The following is a 5,880-nucleotide window of genomic DNA, read 5'->3' as shown; positions in this document are numbered from 1 at the left end:
AGAAAGAGAGAGAGAAAGAGAAAGAGAGAGAGAAAGAGAGAGAGAAAGAAAGAGAGAGATTTCTACACTGGTGTCTATGGTAACCATCCGAAAGAGGCGGAGCCTACACATACTGCCTGGAGAGTGCGCCTCAGCCCTGAAGATGGACAGTTCAGTCTTCCCCAGAGAATCAGCTAGGACCGTGGAACTCAACTCTGCATCTCTGCTAGAGCCAACTCGTCATAAAACAGCGTAAGATGAGACTAAGATACAGAAGAGGGTGTTATCCTACTGGGCACACCTACAGAACAGCGACCCTGACTCACTCCACTATAAAGCCATGCAGCACAATGAGGAAAAACCAGGAAAAACCATGTGGCCTGAAAGAAGTTGGTTGACTCCATGTTCACCTCCCATCCACAGGGCCTAACAAGAGCCCAGATCTACCACACACACCACAGCCAAATAGAACAGTCACAGCAGCTAACCATGAACCAGGCCATACAGAGAGACTATAAACTGGCCCCATACCTGAAAAATCTCCAAAACCACAAAGAGAGGTAAATCCTGAGTGTCTACAGACTGAGAGCTCACAACCTGGAAATAGAGTCTGGAAGACACAGACAGACATACAGCCTCAGGGAGAGCAGACCTGCCAGCACTGCGACCAGGGGACACTGGAGGATATGGCCCACTTCCTGCTGCATTGCCCCAATGCTGCAACAAGGTGAAGCAAAATTGCTGGACCTTATCCCAGATTTTACTGCCATGGAGGGTGAGAGGAAACTCTACATTCTACTGGGAGAAGATGAAACCCCAGTGACAATCGCTGCACAGTACGTCACGGCATGCCACAAACTGAGAGGAGCATAAAATGAACTCTTAATATGAAAATATCCACAGACTGCCAACTCATTGCATCTCAACCCCAACCCCCCATATCACCCTAGTCTTTTCTTTGTATATATTTTGGTCATGCTAATACATCTAATTTGAATAGAATTGATTTGAATTGAGTGTGAAGGAGTCTGTGAACCCTGTAGAGATGACCATGTTATTTTTGCTTGCTCCCACTGATCCACTTCCTGCATACAACGACACAGTGAGAGCAGCTGGCGATACATACCCCAATTCCTACCAATGATAGATTGGGGATACCCTCTTTAACCTCTCTGACATTCAATTTCTGCAGGATTTCTGTGCAAAAAGTGGTTCAATTATTGCACGCTATACTCTGCACCAGCGGTAACCCCGAGTCAGGCACGGGGTTACTGCTCAGGGTTGTGGATTTCCAACCCCGAGCCTCACTCTGGTTTACCGCCAGGGAGGTTAATTTTCCCTTTCTGCCAGGCCATGACAAACGTGCCGTTTTTTTGCATTAAAATTAATGTTTGTGTGCCAATATTTGCATGCAGGTTTCCAGAGCATGCAAAAATTCACATACAACAGAACTTGCTTGGCGAGCCTTAGTGGTCCATGCCAGTTTCAGCTATTTTTCCCTGGACGAGTCAGGCTCGTTCATAGCTCCAGGGAAGCTATGAGTACCTCCAGTGTGTTTTTACATACAAAGTTATGTAAGTGATGGTATCCTTAGAATTCTTGAATGTAACTTCGACAATTGAATGAATGGTTGAATAACTCACTCGTTTGCCAGCAAATGGGCAGTGAGAAATCAGGCCAGGGCAGCCAAGCTGGGGACAGGCCACGGCAACCGGGCGGGGGGGGGGGTGGCCTCAGAGCTCTGGACGTCTCGCTAGGCTCCGGGTAAATACCACCACAGCGTTTTTTCCCCAATGGAGGGATTGTTATAGATTTATTTGTCCATATCCAGCAGATTCTATAATTTTGATCGAGTCTGCTAGAAATGATTGATTTCCATTTGAAACTGATTGAATTGCTTGATCGCCCAGCCCCTGGACAGAAGATATCGCTCAATCAGGAGTGGGTTGGAGCATGGAAGTATCAGTCTTCAATATTTGGATGATCAACGTGCAGGGTTGGCACCGAAGCTTACGCTCACCTGTCTTCCAGCCTCCCTGTGTCCTGTGACAAACACAAGAGTCCCCGCCTGTACCTGGTCACATAAAGTGCATGCCACCAGGCCTCTAGTGTTTGGCCTCTTGTGATTCTCAGGCATAAGTAGCCAGGCATAGGTGCGCTTCTGCAAACACTGCAGGCCATCCGCCTGCTGTCCACATTGCTGAGAGATTGGGGAAGCATGTGGTATCAGATTGTGCTGCCATACTGTGAACCAGTACTTGGAGGGTTGAGGCTTTCGCAGCACAGGGCTCCACTCACCACCCCTTCTCCAAGCACTTTCCAGACATATGCCATCATGCTGCCAGACGCTGCTGTCCGCAGAGAGAGACTGATCGGGAGATCAGGGAAGCATGTGGGATTAGTTTACTCTGCCATACCTGCACCAGTACTCGGAGGGCGCCATTCTTCCTGGTTACCCTCTGCATAACCTTATGGGACACATTGGCCACTGGGGTCACCCAGTAAGAGGACGTCAGTAACCAGGAAGTACGGAGCTCTCCAAGTACTGGTGCAGGGTATGGCAGCCCAAACTGGTAGCACGTGCTTCCCCCGATCTCCCGGCCAGTGTAGCTTAGAGACAGCTTGGGGGGAAAAGGTCTACAAGACGCCCCTGACCCATAGATGCACCAGGTTTAGTATATTTTTTTTCCCCTTGATTCTTGTCCTCTAAACCTAGGTGTGATTTATAGTCAGAAAAATGTGGTACAATATTCTTAGCCTTCACCCCCGACCTGGACCCTGGCCAATGACAGTTCATGTTGAAATGGCCAAACCTGTGTAGACCAGCATTTCACAAAATCGTTAACAGCTCCTTGCAAGCAGAGAAGTTTCCTAATTGTCTAAATAAAGCAATCTTCATGCCGTGACTCAAGAAACCATCTTTAAAGAGGACCTCCAGACTAATTTACTAAATCCTGCAGCTTTTAGTGTAAGAAAAACGTATATTTACCTGCGGTGTACTTCAGTAAATAGCTTGGCATTTTTTTCCGGGAAGAGAGGGGAGGCGGGGCCAGGCTCCGGAAGTGGAGTGATGTGGGGTCTTTGGGACAGCTTCATGGGACAAGACACCGCAGGTAATATAACTTTACAGCAACACTGCAGAATTTAGTAAACTAGTCTGGAGGTCCACTTTAAGCTCCATATGACCACCTCTGGGGAGAATCCAGCATGTGTATGGCAGCCCCTGACCTGTACACTTGGCCAACAATCCTATCTGGTGGATCGCTTTGGCCAAGCTGCAGCCAAAAGCATTGTTGTCCCACTTACCCTGCCACCGGGTGACGTCACTGCCATGCTGCACCGTTGTTCCTCTGAACCCCGCAAAGCAACAGGACAAAACACAGAATCCAGGCTCCTCCCCCCAAGCTAGGAGATTTAAATACTTTGATATGTAATAGGTAGGTGCTGGAGGTGGTGTGGCATGTAAAACAGCAAAGACAATCCTCTGCATACCCTCATACAAATTCTTTCACACAACTCATGTAGGAACTAATGCTATCTGTTCAGTTAAAAGCCGTGGCCTTTGTTACAAGAACAAAGTCTCTTGCATAGTCACATACACCATGCAGAAGTTCCCATGTTAGTATGTGTCCTACACTGGCCCTGTAACAAGCATAGTACAAACCTGCAAGCATTCAGTGCATCAAGCCTATCTAGAGATCAGAAGGACATTTCCTAACATCCTCTCCTGGTACCCAGACCCATATGCTTTCAGCAGCTTCAGTCCTGACTCCAATCGCAACTTTATGGAGAAAGTCATCAAACCGCCTTCTATCTCCAACTAACTTGAAGCCAGGATCTTGAAGCGGTTCTGTGGCCCTTTTATCTGATTGCAATTTAAATGAATTGATATGTTCCTTTAAAGAGGAACTGAAGTAAGAGGTATACGGAGGCTGCCATATTTATTTCCTTTTAATCAATACCAGTTGCCTGGCAGCCCTGCTGATCCTCTGCCTCTAATACTATTAGCCATAGCCCCTGAACAAGCATGCAGCAGATCAGGTGTTTCAGACTTTAAAGTCAGATCTGACAAGACTAGCTGCATGCTTGTTTCTGGTGTTATTCAGATACTGCAAAGACAAAAAAGGATGGAACACTGCTCGACTGCACCGTGCAGAGCAGTGCTGCAGCCAAGCCCAAGTACTGAAGTGAAATAGAAAGGATGTGGTCAGCAACAAGTTCTCTCCACAGATACTGTAGTTTATTCAGGACGTATCCTCACAGCAAAAGATGAAGTACATTAGCTGACATGTTTCAGGCCATGCGGCCCTTAATCATAGCTCACCAATTCAGATACTACTGCAGAGAAATAGACCAGCAGGGCTGCCAGGCAACTGGTTTTAATTAAAAGGAAATTAATATGGCAGCCTCCGTATACCTCTTATTTCAGTTCCCCTTTAAGAAACAACATCTTTGACTCTCTGTGGTTTCTTGCTGGGCCCCCTAAAGTAGACTTGCACCCGGAAAATTTAAATATTAACAACATTGGATTTACATTACACTGAACATTATCTTACACTGGAGATGAACATTTAGCCATCCTTTCAGATATCAATAACAATTCTTTTGAAACACACTAAAAACTGGCTAAAGTTTACATCTCAGGATGAGGGTACTGCTTCTTTAACAATGCAGCATGTTTTCCCAGAATCGTTTCTTATTTGGTCTCAAGCTATAATAAGCATGGACACATACCACACAAATGTCCCTTTGCTCATAACAAATGACAAGGTATTGGGGTGTGTTGTTGTAGGCAGAAGCTTGGCAGAAACTGCACTTCTACCGTTTGCGGAATATAAAGCAATCTACAGATGTGATGACAATGGAGGCAGACACAGCTCACACTGGTACTGTAGTGGGTAATACAGCATGCTGAAGGGGCAGCCTGCAGAGGAGGCCACGCACAGCAAGCTCCATCCACTCACCGCGCCTGGCCCAGTGGTGCATTATCCTTCCACATCGGCCTGTTGGTCACACACCTCTCTCCTCCGTCAGCATGTCATGTACAACAAAAAGAAAATTACCGGGGAAGGAGGACCGAGAGACTCACCTACCATCACCACGGCAACCACCTCCTGCGCCTGTAGGGACCAAATTCACCCAGCAGTATGCCTGCCAGCCGTAGGCTACCCTCCAGCAAGCATGGGGCCAATCATATAATTCCTTTTTACCGATGAAGCTGCATGGCAGCAGCCACATTGCTACACCCGGAAACGCATGTCTTTTTTCCTTGCGCAGGCATTGCCCAGACTAGGCTGCAATGTCGCCATCTAGTGGTCGGCCTGCATATCTGTCACTTCTACAGTTTTTATTACATTTACTACAGTACAGTATAATGATGATTGTGTCATCCAAAGGCTGTGAAAAAAGAGATAAGGGCACAAGTAGTTTTTCTTCTAGACATGTTTTGATATTTAAAGCGGAACTGAAGAAAAACAAACAGTTTCATTTACATGGGGCTTCTGCAAGCCCCCAGCAGCCATCCAGTCCCGCGCCGGTCCTCCACTATCCTCCGTTCTCCCACCGCTAGCTACTTTCGGTTTCGCCACTGTGCCTGCTCGGCCCTGGCCATGCGTATCCTTCTTCGCCTTCCAGTCCACAATTGCGCTATTGCAGAGGGGAACGTGTAAAAAGGATACTCTTGGCAGGGTTGCGCAGGCGTAGTGGCCCCTCGACTTACAAGTCGAGGAATGGAACCGATCAGTGGCGGAGAATGGAGCATCGTGGAGGAACAGCGCAGGACAGTACGGCTGCTGGGGGCTTGCAAAAGCCCCAGGTAAGTGAAACTGTTTGTTTTAAAATGATCTTCCATTCCGCTTTAAGTGGGCAAGCATATCAGGCTCAGACTTATTTAATGAACAT

The 5,880-nt window shown here is 47.2% G+C and overlaps 1 protein-coding gene across 1 annotated transcript in view; it reads right to left on the bottom strand.

The window, feature by feature from the left end:
* Positions 1-5,241, bottom strand: part of CABIN1 (calcineurin binding protein 1) — a 306,607-nt gene extending 301,366 nt beyond the window's left edge. Inside the window, 1 exon segment of the mRNA XM_068238192.1 lies at positions 5,069-5,241. The gene's annotated coding sequence lies outside the window, so the exon portion shown is untranslated.
* Positions 5,242-5,880: the final 639 nt, after the last annotated feature.

This window comes from Hyperolius riggenbachi, chromosome 1, assembly GCF_040937935.1.
Source record: "Hyperolius riggenbachi isolate aHypRig1 chromosome 1, aHypRig1.pri, whole genome shotgun sequence".
In the NCBI taxonomy this organism is placed as follows: Eukaryota; Metazoa; Chordata; class Amphibia; order Anura; family Hyperoliidae; genus Hyperolius; species Hyperolius riggenbachi.
This window is presented reverse-complemented; position numbering and strand designations above follow the sequence as displayed.